The following is a 15,463-nucleotide window of genomic DNA, read 5'->3' as shown; positions in this document are numbered from 1 at the left end:
CTGAGTTAAATTGTTATAAAATAGAAAAGGGCAAAAGTCAACAATCTACTTGTACAAGCTTAGTTTAGATTAACTTTCATTAGTCTATTTTTCTGTATTAAACTATAGAAATACTTCAAATAGAATACCACAGGGTCTGTATTGATGTCTGTGGTCCATGTTGCCACCAAAAACCACATGGATGCCCAGGGTCTGAGCCATAACCTCTGGCCATGAGGGCAGCTGAGGGCAATGCTGCCACCAGGGACATCCTGATCTGAGTGTCCTGCCATGGCGTCATCCAAACCAAGGCTGCAGCAGAAGGCCATGTCTGGGTCCATGGCCCTACAGCACCCAGGGTCTTAGTTGATGTCCAGGGCTCCTGTTGTCACTGAGAACCATGCAAATGACCATGGTCTGGTCAGCTACCTAAGACCATGTCAGTCTCCAAGGACTGTGCCACGCCTGGAGCCATGCAGATCTATCTGGGTGGCTGGTGCTGCCACCTGGAGCCATAGAGATGTCTAGGCACAAGCCACTGCCTAGGGCCATGTCTAGGTCCATGGCCCTGTGGAGACTGGGGTCTGGGGTGATGTCTGTGGCTCCAGCTGCCACCAATGGCTCTGCAGATACCTGGGGTCTGGTCAGCCACCTGCAACCCTGTTGGTGCCTGGGGCCATGCTGCTAGGGCCATGTTAATCTGGGTGGCCTGTGCTACCACCATGCCCATGATGGTGTCCAGGGCCATGGTGCTGCTGAGGGCCATGTCTGGGTCCATGGTCCTGCTGCAGCTGGGGCAGTGGTGCTGTCTATGGCCTGTGTTAGCACAAAGGTCATTGGAACCATGCTGTGCTGAGCTTGCCCTGCCCTTCACTGGCCCTGGGATGGCTGGCCCTGCCCCTTGCTGAATCCTGCAGCAGGTGAGCTGGCCCTACCCCTCAGGGAAGAGCTGGCCCCCACACTCAAGAAAGATGGCCCTACCCCTCACCATAGATATGCACCTCGCCTGGGCAGCATACTAGAGCTGACCCTGTGATTGGGGATTCAGGTGAGCAGACTGAGGGCCTGAGAGAAGGAGAACTGGCCCTGCTCCTTGCTGTAGGCTGCACTGGGTGAGGCAGTGATGGAGAGCTTGCCTAGGTGGTGCTGATGAGGGAAAGCTAGTGAGCTGACCAACCCAGTTACCACCCAGGCCCAGAACCAGGGCTATGAGTTGGCCCACCCCAACATCCACCAAATCTATGAACTGTTGGATGCTGCGGAATAATCCCTTTGTACACTGTGAAGATTTGTCGCTGTGATTGGTTTAATAAACAAGCTGACTGGCCAATAGCCAGGTTAAGGGTAGGCTGGAGGAAGAGAAGGGCAGAGTCAGAAGAGTCGCCAGAGAGAGAGAATGAATTGAACACACAAAATGGGATAGAGGGAGATAAATGGGATCGGAATGCATGATGTGAAAATCCACAAAGAATCCATAAAAGTTAAAAAAAAAAGAAAGAAAGAAAGAAAAAGAAAAGAAATCCTTATTTTTCTGTCTTTACTTCTCAAGCGCTGAAGTTACATGCATTCATTCCCACATCTGGCTTGTGGTTTTAAATAGTATCAGTTTCTTTAGTCCACAGTTCTGTAGGAGGCAGAACTGTGGTTTGGACCAGGATGAGTTGATCTCATCTAGAATTGCTCATTTGTCTATAGCAGCGGTTCTCAACCTGTGGGTCAGAACCCCTTTGGCAAACCTCTAGCTCCAAAAGTATTTACATTATGATTCATAACAGTAGCAAAATTACAGTCATGAAGTAGCAACGAAAATCATTTTATGGTCGAGGGTAACCATAACATGAGGAACTATATTAAAGGGTCACAGCATTAGGAAGGTTGAGAGCTCACTGGTCTATAGTGAGTTGAGGAATGGATGTTGCCAGGGACAACATGTCTAGGATAATGAGGGAAAATAAGCCACCTGTCTAGCAAGTAAATGAAGTAACAACAATATGAAAAAGGCTAACATCCCATTAATCAAAACAAAATTAGACATAGGCATAGTAATGGAAACCTGTAATCTCAGCATTTGGGAGGTGGAGGCAGGGGCTCAGGAGTTCAAAGTCATCCTCAGCTACATATACAGTGAGTTAACAGCCAGCATGAATTACAGGAGACACTGTCTCCCACAACCAAAGGCAGAAGGATCATAAGTTGAAGGCCTTCTTGTGCTAAGCTGGTGGATTTGAAGCCAAGATGAATAACTTATTGAAACTTTGTTTTAAAAATATAGCAACATAAATGGGATTGTGTATAAGGCTCAGCTGAAGGGTGTTAATCATGAAGCCGCCATGATAGGGTGTTCAATCCCCAGGACGATTAAAATAAAGAATGTATGTTTATGGTTTTCTATTGTCACAATGAGCAAGGAAACTTACAGAAGGATGGTTTTGGGCGGCTTATTGTTTTATGAGGATAAGAGCCCATCGCCATCACTGTGGGAAGCATGGCAACAGGCAGGCATGGCATTTGGAACAAGCTAAGAGCTCATATCTAGAACCACAAACAGGAGGCAGAGAGACAGGGACTGAGCCACTCAAAAGCACATGGTTTTTGAAACCCCAAAGCCTGCCCCAGTGACGTACTTCCTCTAGCCATGCCACAACTCCTAAGCCTACCCAACCAGTGTCACCAACTGGAGACCAAGTATTCAAATGTACAAGGCGATGGGAGATATCTTCGGCAAACCACCACAGGACGGAAGGAAGGAAGCAGGGGAGGGAGGGAGGGAGGGAGGGAAGGAGGTAGGGAGGGAGGAGTCACTTAATAATATTTCTCTTTTTTAAATTTTCGACAGTGCTGTGGATGAAACACAAGGCCTCACACATGCGGCCTACCCCTGAAACACACACTCCTCCAGCTCAGATTCCATTCTCCTTCTTTTGAATTTTGTTAAATATAAGAGTCTCATACTGTAGCTCTGGCTGTCAAGATTGGACTCAGCCTCTCAAATATGGGGATGACAGGCCACTTCCAGCACACAAATTTCATATTCTACCTCTTACTAGAATAAGTTTAATATTTTGGGCATTTGAACACCTTCCATTTATAGATAATAGTGGAGAAGAAGTTGGAAAGTATAAGGAATGAAGTTCTGAGAGTCAAGTCTGGGCAGGCAAGAGAGAAAAAGCACTGTCTTCAGGGTCTATTTGAAGTCTCTACTTGTCTCATTAAGTAATTCAAAATTTAAACTTGTCAGAGATGGAAAGTGAAGCCTTATTAAAAATTACATTAAAATATTCCAGATGGAATTTTTTTTTTTTTTGGTTTTTCAAGACAGGGTTTCTCTGTGTAGCTTTGCGCCTTTCCTGGAACTCACTTGGTAGCCCAGGCTGGCCTCGAACTCACAGAGATCCACCTGCCTCTGCCTCCCGAGTGCTGGGATTAAAGGCACGCGCCACCACCGCCTGGCGGAATTATTATTTAATACCCTTTTGACTTTGAGATTTAGATGTTATCACTGGATCGATATTTTTGGATTTTGTTCTGATTTGGTTTGGTTTGGGTTATTTATTTGATTATTTGTTTGTTTGTTTGTTTATATGAGATAGGGTCTCATTATGTAGTACTGGCTGTTCTGGAACTCGATATGTTTGCTAGACTGTCCATAAATTTTCAAAGATCTCCTTCCTGTTTCTCATATTCTGGGATTCAAGTCATGTGTGATGTATCTTTTGGGTTTTAGATTTCTTGAAACAGAATCTTATGTAGCTCAATCCATCTGGCCTCAAATTCACTATGTAGCCAAAGCTGGCTTTGAACTTCTGATTCTCCTGCCTCTACCTTCCAAGTGCTGGGATTACAGGTGTGTGCCATCATGCCCAACTGATCACTACAATATTCAATTCAGAAAATATTTACTTTTTATTTATTTTATTTATTTATTATAAAACAGATATTGGGCATTTGCCAGCTAAAAACCAAAAGGCTAAGTAGTTGTGTGACTTCCATATATCTGTCTCTAACCAGGAAAAGAATGAGCATGGCTAAGCAGACAAGAAATTATTATTTCACACTAACTGCATTCTTACTGTTTTACCATAAGAGAAAAGATGGAATTTTTCAACTAAGGTAATGATTTATTGGTATTGCTTTTCAATTAGATGGCAACCCTCAACAGATTCATTTTCATTTTTACTGGTAGCTATGCCATTGTAGAATATATACTAAATAACAAATTAATGTCTTATCATTACATAATTGATTGTAAACTATACTGTGACATTTTGAAAATAGGTATTTTTTTCCAGTTACTGATTACTTTATATGTTTCTTCTTTTAGATTTTACATCTCACAAGTCTCATTTCTACTATAATTATAAAGAGTATTTAAGTATTCATAATAAATACATGCAGATTATTTTAAATGTTAATTAAGAAATATGATGGCATCCAGAGCTCATGAGGTCTCTCAACCCTACACAAAGAACTACAGACGACTAAGGAATGCTGGAAGTGAGAGAAATAGTCTTTCCCAGGGAAGACATACCAGTTGGTTTTCCAGTACCAAATGGTAAGCTCTGCAAACATATATACAAGTAACATTATACAGACCGAGCAGGTTGTATTTATGTATATAATTTATATATATATATATATATATATATATATATACAATTAATAAAAAGAGGCTGTGAATTTGAAAGAGAGTGAGGAAAGTTATATGGGAGGCTTTGAAGGGAGGAAAGGGAAAGGTTAAATGCTGTATTTAATATAAAAAATAAAGGAATATTTAAAAAGAGAAAGAGGGAAAGTTGAATTTAAGGGTACATTTCCTTCAGGGAAGTTTTGCTTCTCCACTATGATTTCTCATAAACTACTTTGTAGTCTTCATTCCAAGGTAATTCGTTTGAACTCCTCCTTGTACCTATTTGCCTTCTTACAATCCATAAGGAAATGACACTCTATTTACAAAGCTTTTATCCCAAGTGCAGGATGATCAAATCAAGAAAAACTGGTTCTTTCTGAAGTTCTCTGACATTGGTCTCTCTGAACACTTGAGCTAAGGAGTCAGTTGCAGAATTCACTCAACCAAGTCAAATTTATAAACTTCCCTCAGAACTGTATGAAACTTGAGTAGCCTGAGAGACGACAAGAGTCCCTCCACAGAAGAATAACACCTTGACAAAGGACTTCTGTACCACATTTTCTTTATCCATTTTTCAATTGAGGGGCATCTAGGTTGTTTCCAGGTTCTGGTTATTATGATCAATGCTGCTATGAACATAGCTGAGTAAGTGTCCTTGTGGTATGATTGTGCATCCTTTGGGCATATGCCCAAGAATGGTATTGCTGGGTCTTGAGGTAGGTTGATTCCCAGTTTTCTGAGAAACCGCCATACTGATTTCCAAAGTGGTTGTACAAGTTTGCATTCCCACCAGCAGAGAAGGAATGTTGTCAAAGGACTTCTGTATCCTTGTTCCTTGGTGAGTCTTGTTTGGTAGGGAAGGGTCGGTTACTTTATTTTGTTTTGCTTCTGATTTTTGGAGATAGGGTCTTCCTCCATAGCCAAGGCTGGCCTGGAAATCACAACAGTTCTCCTGCCTCAGCCTACCAAGTACTAGGATTGAGGGTATGATCTACCACACCCAGCCTATTTGTTTGATTATTTTGAGATAAGACCTCTGTAGCTCAGGCTGGCTTAAAATGAACTATGCTGCCCAGGCTTGCCTTCAATTCATGAACTTCCTGCCTCGGCCTCCTGCATGCTGACATTATAGTTTCACATTACCACACCTGGGTCCTTTGAGTTTTAAAGTCAATTCCGCAGGAAAATATTACTTTAAAATGTAGCAGCCCAAGAATCAACTTGATTCTATTGAGACACCTGATCAGCTGCAAGAACACAGCCAGTCATGGCTTCTGTCACATCTCCTGGAATCAGGAGACAAGAGAGGACCAAGTCTGACAAAGACCAATACCAGGTTATTATTCAGGCCTTTGAAAAGAACCAATATCCTGATCAGATAAGTGGCCAAACCGATCTAGATTCAGAGCCACAAGCCCATGTGTGGTTTCATAACCGAAGAGCGCGAATATCAAAGAGAAGCCGGAGAATCCCCAGTGGGATCACAATGTGGCCACAGCCCCCTATCCTAGGACTGCCTGAGTTAAGTTGTTCAGATCAGCAAGGCCCTTCCAGGGTCGCAGGAAAGATGGACAGCTTTCCTGGGGAACTGGAGACTTACAATTCTAATCAAGTCACCCAGTGGATGAATACTGATGTCCTGGATGGGAATGTACCCTCCCCTAACCTGGAGACTCCAGCCAGCGAGCCAAGTGAGCCTTCTGGAGACTTCTGCTGCTCTTCCTCTTTAGGTCCAGCTATTTTTCCACCTCTTTCTCCCCAACATCTCTTTCCACAGCTGGATGCTGGTGTCGCTAGAACTGAAATTTGTCTGGAGACACTCAAGATACTGCTATCTGAGGACTAGACCCTGCGGACACAAGGGTCTAGGGAGCTGTAGGGAGTTCTAGGAAGTGGCTATTAGCATGGGGCTGGCAACCTCTACCAGCTCCAGATCCAGAAATGGCACCTGTAGCACAGAACACTATGCAGAATTGAAAAGGAACGCAAAGATTTGAAGACTTGTTCACAGACAGGACTTCCAGGCATACTTTTCAGAGAAATGTGATTATGTCAGTATGGAAATGCAGGGGAAATAAGACAAGCAGAAGAGCCTGAAGTTTTCCTTTGATGGAAGACAAAAAAAAAAAAAGTAAAAAAAAATCCTTTTCCTGTGAGAGGTGTACATAAAGAGCCACTTGCTCCATAGCTGAGGCACTAGATCATGCTACCGGGATAGGAAGAGTCAGTTTCAGTTTTCTTTTATGATGCGACAGCTGAAATATCATCGACACTCCAGCACAGCCCGCACACCCAGGAATATTAATATTCTGTCAACACAGAGTGAATTCAGTGGGTTTGAGAGAAAGAGACATGGAATTGGGTGGGTAAGAGGAGGTAGGGGAGATGAAGAGGGAATTGGGGGACACGATGAATATGAAATTATTAAAGAATGAATAAAAATATATTTTAAAAATTTATCTTTTGCATAAACATGGAAGAAAACAAAGACAATATTCTCCAAAGTAACTAAAAAGAAGAGGTTCAGGATCAGGATGAGAACTATTCTGTGCAAGTGTATTATGTTATAGTCAATAGACAATGATTCCTAAACTGGCCGATTCATGTTCTATTCTGTGGTTCTGGGGATTGATCCCAGGGTCTCAAGAATGTAAGGTAAACAATATTTCTATCACTAATCTGAATGCTCATTTTGCTGGCTGTTTTCTTGAATGAATCCTCCCTTATCTAAAGGCAAAAAGCAAGCAGCAGTCCAGAGAAACTTGTAAGATGTATAATACTCCAGATTTCTGTGTGTTGAGTTCAATTCGTTATATTTAATCTCAGGATTGCTATATTTAGTAACTGTTTCCATGATTCTTATGGTGAAGCAAGATTGGGGAAAGCTACAAAAGGAAAATAATTCTCAATCCTGAATGGGCACTACTATTACCTGAAGAAATTTTATTTTTAAAATTTTACTATTGTGCTGGGCATAGTGGTGCACATCTTTAATCCCAGAATTTAGAAGGCAGAGGCAGGTGCATCTCTATGAGTTTGAGGCCAGTCTGTTCTACAGAGTGAGTTCCAGAAAAGCCAAGGCTACCCAGTGAGACACTGTCTCAAAAAAAATATTACTGTGTGCATGATATGTATGTGTGTGAGTGCGAGCATGCCCCATGTGGAGGTCAAATAACAACCTTTGGAAATGGTTCTTTCCTTAGACCACGGTTTCTAGGAAACAAATTCATGTCATTAGGCATGTATGTCAGGCGCTCCTGCCTACTGAGCTATCTCAAGGGGCCACCTGGTCATTTTTAAATATACACACTGCATATACTAGGGTTCAGACTCCAGACTGAAAGATTATTATTTAACTCATGCAGAATGGGGATAGGCATTAGTTGGTTAATTAGTTACTTGGTTTTTGTTTGTTTTTAAGACAGGGTTTCACTACATAACAACCCAGATTGTCCTGAAAAATCACAATCCTCCTGATTCACCTGAGTTATACAACTAAAGACACATGACACCATGGACTGCTAGGCATTGATATATTTTGATTGATATATTTTGTTATTACCTTTATATTTATTTATGTATCTATCTATCCATCTACCTACCTATCTATCTATCTATCTATCTATCCATCCATCCATCCATCCATCCATCCATCCATCCATCCATCTATCTATCTATCTATCTATCTATCTATCTATCTATCTATCATCTATCTTGTATACGTTAGTGTCTGGGTATGCAGGTGTCATGGTGCACATGTGGAACCCAGAGGACAACTTGCTGGAGTTGCTTCTCTCTTTCCACCAGGTGGGTCCCAGTGGCAAGCATTTTTACTTGCTGAGCCCACAGCATTGATATCTTTAAACATCTTTGCAGATGAGTACAGGGTTGCACTATTCGCCATCCTAGTATTCAGAAACAGTGCTCCTTCCCTCTCTCCCTCTCAGCTTTATTTGTTTGAGAGACAAGTTGTCACTTTTTAGCCTAGACTAGTGTCTAACTCATAACAATCCTCTTGCTTCAGCCTCTTACATGCTGTAATTACAGGCATGATCCACCACACCCAGCAGAAACAAGGATTTCAAATAGATCTTTGGTTTTAGGAATGCTCTACACACTTAAACATTGCAGAAAATACAGAGAGTTTTGGTTTAAGCAGTTCATACTAACATTTTTCCTTTTTTATTCAAGCACTATTTTATACAGCATATTCTACTCATGTTTTTTCCCTCCCTCAACTCTCCCCAGATCCTTCCCCCCTTACTACCCGCCTGGTTCCATGGACTTTCTATCTCTTTAAAAACAAACATACAAACAAACAAAGAAACTCATACCAAAAACATATCCACACATACACAAAAAATAAACCAAAGTATAGTAGCAGAAGAATAAGACAAAAATGCTCAAACAAAGCAATATGAGACAAAAATTTTCCAAAAATACCATTGATTTAATTTTGTATTGGCTATCTACTCCCAGAATACTTTGGTCTCTCATTTTCTGCACCTTGGCCAGTTGTAGTGTGGTAGTTTTTCAAAGATTAAACAGAGCTGGAAATATAGTTCAGTGATAGAACGTTTATTTGCCTAGCCTGTGCAATGCCATGTGTTCAATCCACAATACTGAAGAAAATTTGAAACTAATATTTTAAAATACTCACTTATTAATTGAAAATTCATAATGATAGAATAATTGCATGATAATATAAATAACATACAATTGGTAACTTTCTCCCACACACACAAAAAAAGAAGTTATCTGGATATTGCTGCTATATGCCTGTAATCCCAGCACTCAGGATACTGAAGCAAGAAGAAGATTTTGAGTTCAAGGTCAGTCTGGAATGTACACGGTAAGACCCTGCTTTAAAAACAATCACAAATGCCAGGCGGTGGTGGCACACACCTTTAATCCCAGCACTCAGGAGGCAGAACCAGGCAGATCTCTATGAGTTCAAGGCCAGCCTGGTCTACAGAGCAAGCTCCAGGACAGGCATCAAAACAACACAGAGAAACCCTGTCTCAGAAAACCAAAAAAAAAAAAAAAAAACCCATAAACACAAGCATTAGTGAGAAGAGTAGCATCAGTCTGAATGGAGATAGCAAGCCCAGACACGTCTCAGAAGCCAGCCTTTGCAACATGGTGGACCAACTGACTGAAGAGCAGATTGCAAGACTCAAAGAAGCCTTTTGGTTGTTTGGCAAGGATGGTGATGGAAACAGGAGAACAAAGGAAATAGAAAGTGTGATGATGTCTCTTGGGCAGAATCCCACAGAGACAGGGTTACAAGATATGATTAATAAAGTAGATGCTGATAGAAATGGCACAATAGACTTCCTTAAATTTCTGACAATAAGGCCAGAAAAATTAAGGCACAGAGAGTAAAAAGAGATTATATAAGCATCCTGTGTGTTTGATAAAGATGTCAAAGGCTGTATTAATGCACATAGCTTCAGTATGTGATGACAAACCTTGAAGAGAAGTTAACAGATGAAAGGGCTGAAGAAATGATCTGGGAAGCAGATAGCGATGGTAATGCTCAGATACACTGTCAAGACCTTGTACAAATGATGATAGCAAAATGAAAAAGGTATACAGAATATGCTAAATGTCTTATTTTTGAGACAGTGTTTTACCATGTAGTCCTGGCTGTCCTGGAACTCACTATGTAGACCAGGCTACCTCTGCCTCCTGAGTGCTTGCATAAAATGTCTTTTCATAAGTCTCTCTCTCTCTCTCTCTCTCTCTCTCTCTCTCTCTCTCTCTCTCTCTCTCTCTCTCTCTCCCTCTCTCTGTGAGTGTGTGTGTGTGTGTGTGTGTGTGTGTGTGAGAGAGAGAGACAGAGACAGAGACAGAGACAGAGACAGAGAGAGAGAAACAGCATACATGTATCATGGCTTACATGTAAAAATCAGAGGACAACCCCAGGTTTCCTTCCATTTTGAGACAGGGTCCCTTGTTCAGCACTGCATTCATCAGGCCAGCTGATCCATGAGTCTCCAGGGAGTCTCCTGTCTCCATTTCTCATGTGGTCATAGGAGCACTGGGTGCTATATCTACCTTCACATGTGTTCTATGGATTTGAACTCAGGTCTTCACACTCCCACAGCAAGTACTTTACTCAACTGAGCAATCTTCTCAGCCCAGGACAGATTAAATTTCTTGAGCCAAATTGCTTTTTGCCTTTTATTTGCTTATAACTTATAAAATGTCTCCACAACTATTAAACAAGTACATGTATAGTAATGACTATTTCATCGCTCTGTAGTTTCTTTACTTTCTCTTGGTGGTATTGTCATTGAACCTTATTCTAGACAGCACACACCTCCCTCTTTTGAATCATACCATCCTGAGTAGGCTCTACTCTACTTTCATGTGACATGTGACCTTTCATCCCCACCTCCTTCTCACTGCCTCTACTTCCTCTCTTGGTGGCACATATAACACAATGGATTTTTACTCAACCATGAAGAAAAAAATGAAGTCATGAAACTTTCAAGAGAAAGGATGGTTCTGGAAAGGATAGTATTATGTGAGATGACTCAGAAAGACAAAAATAGCATGTTCTCACTAATACGCAGATCCTAAGTTTAAATGATATGCATGCATATAAATAAGGGAGTAAGAAGGTGGATCATGCTTCTTTTAAAGGCAGTTTTTAGGACTGATAGCATGTTGTTGAAGTGTAGAGTTGTAACTCTGCCTGGATTGTGTACAGTCAAAAATAAGCACAAAAAACAGCAACACTGCAAAATAGGTACACTGTTTTTGTGTTCTGTTGGTAGTGTACCAGAAACATTTTAGCGGGGAGTATTCGAGACAGGGTTTCTCTGTGTAACAGTCCTGGCTATCCTGGAACTCGATTTGTAGACCAAGCTGGCCTCAAACTCACAGAGATCTGCCTGCCTCTGTCTCCCAAGTCCTGGGATTAAAGGTGTGCCGCCACCACCCAACAGAAACATTTTTTATTGTTATTTATTTTATATAAACTAAAAACAGAAAATAATCCTTTTTTTTAATTGAAAAATTGTAACTGAAAAACAAATACACACCTGGACTATATGTGAGGCAAATTGTGCTATAAGCAAATTTTCTTTAAGTGTATAAACAAAGTTTAAAAAATAAGTAACAAAATTTTTTTTGTTTGTTTTTTTCGAGACAGGGTTTCTCTGTGTAGCTTTGGAGCCTGTCCTGGATCTCGCTCTGTAGACCAGGCTGGCCTCGAACTCAGAGTTCCAGCTGCCTGTGCTCCCAAGTACTGGGATTAAAGGTGTGTGCCACCACCACCTGGCACAAATTTTTAATTTTTATTTGAAAACTTGGATTTTTCTAACTGGCAACATTGACTCACAATTGTCATCCTGGAAATGGCAGATACCTTTTATCTATTTTTAAGAAAATGTCTGCCAGATGTCCAAGTTTGCAAAATTAAAATTCATCAGTTCTTCTTTCAGGTAAAAATTTCATGAGAAAGCTCCTAGTAGAACTGGCAACTCAACCACTCCAATGTCTTTCCTGGAGCCATCTCATGTGTTTCCGTATACAGCAGCAAGCATTTCATATATGCTTCACATTTCATCACCAAGGGTCAGTGTTGGATAAAATTAATATCTGCTGTTTCATGAAGGACATGCTTAAATGTGAGACTTTTCTGTGAGTGTTGAGTTGTAAAGAATATAATAATTCTATTACTGTTTGGTATCATAGCTTTGATTCGTGCCAAGGATCCAGGAATATTATTATTGTTTTTGTGCCCTAAATGTAAATGTAAACACATAGGTACACACCCATAATCCCAACATTTTTGGAGGAAGAGGCAAGGCCAGCCTCCTCAGCTACACGGTACTACTATGCACATTGCTTTTACTTCATGTGTGGGAGCCCACAGAGGTTTCCTAGTGAAATCTGAGCTTGCTTTACCCAGCAGGGCTGCATAAGGGGATGGACTGACCACGTGCATGGTTATCAGGTGTTTGGAAGGGTTTGCTCTTGGCTGTGCTAGGGGGAGGTCTTTTGCTCCACCCCTTGGCATTCCTTTAAAAAGCCCTTTAGAAGAGGCAGAAGGGGCCAGTGTATTAGGATTCAGGCCCTCCCAAGGCTATCCTGTGTTTCTGTCTGTCTCTCTCCCCTCTATATTTCTATCTAAATTTCTTATCCCTCACTCCTCAAGAGCACCCTGGGGGAAAAGGTGGGGGTGTGTCCCCCACACTTATGGAACCTATGAATGTTCAGTTAGTAGGTTAGTTGGAGAATGGCTTCACTAAATAAGTCTAGCAGTACTAGCAAATGGCAAGTTTGTATATGCACGTATCTGTTTATTGCTGAGATTGGAATATGTAACACATGGGTTATTTCCCTATTGTCTCAAGTCTCACAGTAAATCTCACAGGTATATATAATCTCTGTTTATAAAAAGTGAATTGAAGCTCATAACAGTTATGAGCATTGGAGCTGAAGATGCATTTCAGTTGGTACAGAGCTTATCTAGAATGCAAGAAGCTCTGAGTATGACTCCTTGGCACTGAAAAAGCTGGGTGTGACACACACTTGTAATCCCAACATGCAGGCAGTGGATTCAGTAGGACAGAAGTTAAAGATCATCCTCTGTTACCTAATGAGGCCAGCCAGGGTTAAATGAGACAGTATCTCAAACAATGCTGGCAGCTGACAGGATGGCTCAGCAGGGATAAGCACTTGCCCTGAAACCCGACAACTTCAGTTTGATTCCTGGAACTGAGAAAGTAAGAACTGACCCTCTTTGACCTATGTGTGGTGATTTGAATGAGAAAGGCCCCATAGGCTTATGTGTTTGACAGCTTTGTCCCCAGTCAGTGGAACTGTTTGGGAAGGTTTAGAGGATATATTCTCCTTGGAATAGGGGTGGCCTTGTTTGATGAGATGTGTCATTGGAACTGTACTTTTATGTTCCAAAAGTCCACACCTGGTCTGGTGCCTTTTTCTTTTCCTTCTGTCTGTGGATCAGGATCTAAAGCTCCCAACTACTGCTCCAGCTCCATGCCTGCCTGCTTCCTATCATGATGATAATGGACTAACCCTCTAAAACTGTATTTAAGCCCCCAATTAAATGCTCTCTTTTAAGAATTGTCTTGGTCATGGTGTCTTTTCACAGCAATGTAACAGTAAATAAGACAACATCCATGGCATGGCATGCGCGCACGCGCACACACACACACACACACACACACACACGCACACACACACACTAACTAAATAACTGTAAAAACAACAGCAAAGTTAGAGTCAGAGAGATGGTTTAGTGGATTAAGGCTCTTGCAGCCAAGCCTGACAACCTGAATTCTCTCCCCAGCACCCACATGGTGGAAAGAAAGAATCAAATTCCGAAAGTTGTCTTCTAACTTCTGCATGCACACCATAGCATGCAGCTTCTGTGCACACACACACACATACACTTCCCTATACACTAAATAAATAAATAGCTGTAAGAAAAAATAATGTGGTACACAAAAAAGTGTTGTCAAGCTCGGTGGCACATGCAGGCAATCTCAGTACTTGGGAGTTGGAAGCAGGAGGAACATTCAAGGACATTCAAGGACATTTGTGACTAGCTAGTAAATTGAAGGTTAGTCTGAGCTATGTGAGAGCCTGTCTCAAAAAAGAAAACAGAAAGCAAAAGAAAAGAAAAACTTAATTTTAAAAGCACAAACAAGGACCAAGATTTACAGTGCAGATCCTTCTGAATCCTAACTTGTTCCTATGATACTATATCAGGTCATTTTCCTTCTTTGAGCCATCTGAGGTTTAAACAGTAATAACAGGACATTATTACCTTATACATTGAAATGTGATCACAAAACTTAAATGTCCCAGCACTCAGGAGGCTGAGGCAGGAGTATTACTGCAAGTTTGAGGTCAGTGTGGCCTATACAGTGAATTCCAGGACAGCCAACACTACATACTAAAGACCATATCTGAAAACAAACAAACCAGAAACTTCAAAGAATTAATATATTTAACTCTCATAACAGTAACCCATAGTAGTTCTAGTTTAGGCATAAGGAAAGAGAAACCCAGAGAGTTGTATAGCTTTCCCAAGCACACAGGGCTTATATGGCAGCTAATATTTAAAATCAGTTTACTAAATCATCTCCTAACTAAAAACAATAATGGGAAACTTCAAATAAAGACACAAACAGTATTATTTCTAAAGCAAAATGCTAACAGAGCCTGGTTTCACACACCTTTAATCTAAGCACTTGGGAGGCAGAGGCAAGCAGATGTCTGTAAGTTGGAGGCCAGCCTGGTCTACATAGCAAGTTCCAGGACAGCCAAGGCTCAGCCTTAATGGAGCGGGGAGGGGGCTTGGTCCTGCCTCAACCCAATGTACCAGACCGTGCTGACTCCACAGGGGAGAACTTACCCTCTCTGAGGAGTGGATGGGGCGGGGTGGAGGGATGAGGCGGGGAGCGGGAGGAGGGGAGGGAGGGGGAACTATGGTTGGTATGTAAAATGAAAAAAATTTTAAAAAGTGCAGAGTGTTTTGCTGCTGCTTTCACATTTAAAAAAATTATACATGAATGTAGGAGAGCAGTACATGTTGGAGGGTGTCTGGGAGGAGTGGGAACAAGGAGTTAGGGATTGATATGCTAAAGCAGTGGTTCTCAACTGGTGGGTCATGACCCCTTTGGAGGGTTGCGTATCAGATATCCTGCATATCAGATATTTACATTATGATTCATAACAGTAGCAAAGTTACAGTTGTGAAGTAGCAAAGAAAATAGTTTTATGTTGGGGGTCACCGCAACATGAGGAACTGAATTAAAGGGTCACAACATTAAGAAGGTTGAGGACCACTGTGCTAAAGATACATTGCATCCA

General features: G+C 41.4%; 1 pseudogene; it reads left to right on the top strand.

The window, feature by feature from the left end:
- The first annotated feature begins 9,736 nt into the window (after positions 1–9,736).
- Positions 9,737–10,191, top strand: LOC128114789 (uncharacterized; annotated as a pseudogene).
- The last annotated feature ends 5,272 nt before the right edge of the window (positions 10,192–15,463 follow it).

Source organism: Peromyscus californicus, unplaced genomic scaffold (assembly GCF_007827085.1).
Source record: "Peromyscus californicus insignis strain IS unplaced genomic scaffold, ASM782708v3 Scaffold_10__1_contigs__length_136768540, whole genome shotgun sequence".
Classification (NCBI taxonomy): domain Eukaryota; kingdom Metazoa; phylum Chordata; class Mammalia; order Rodentia; family Cricetidae; genus Peromyscus; species Peromyscus californicus.
This window is presented reverse-complemented; position numbering and strand designations above follow the sequence as displayed.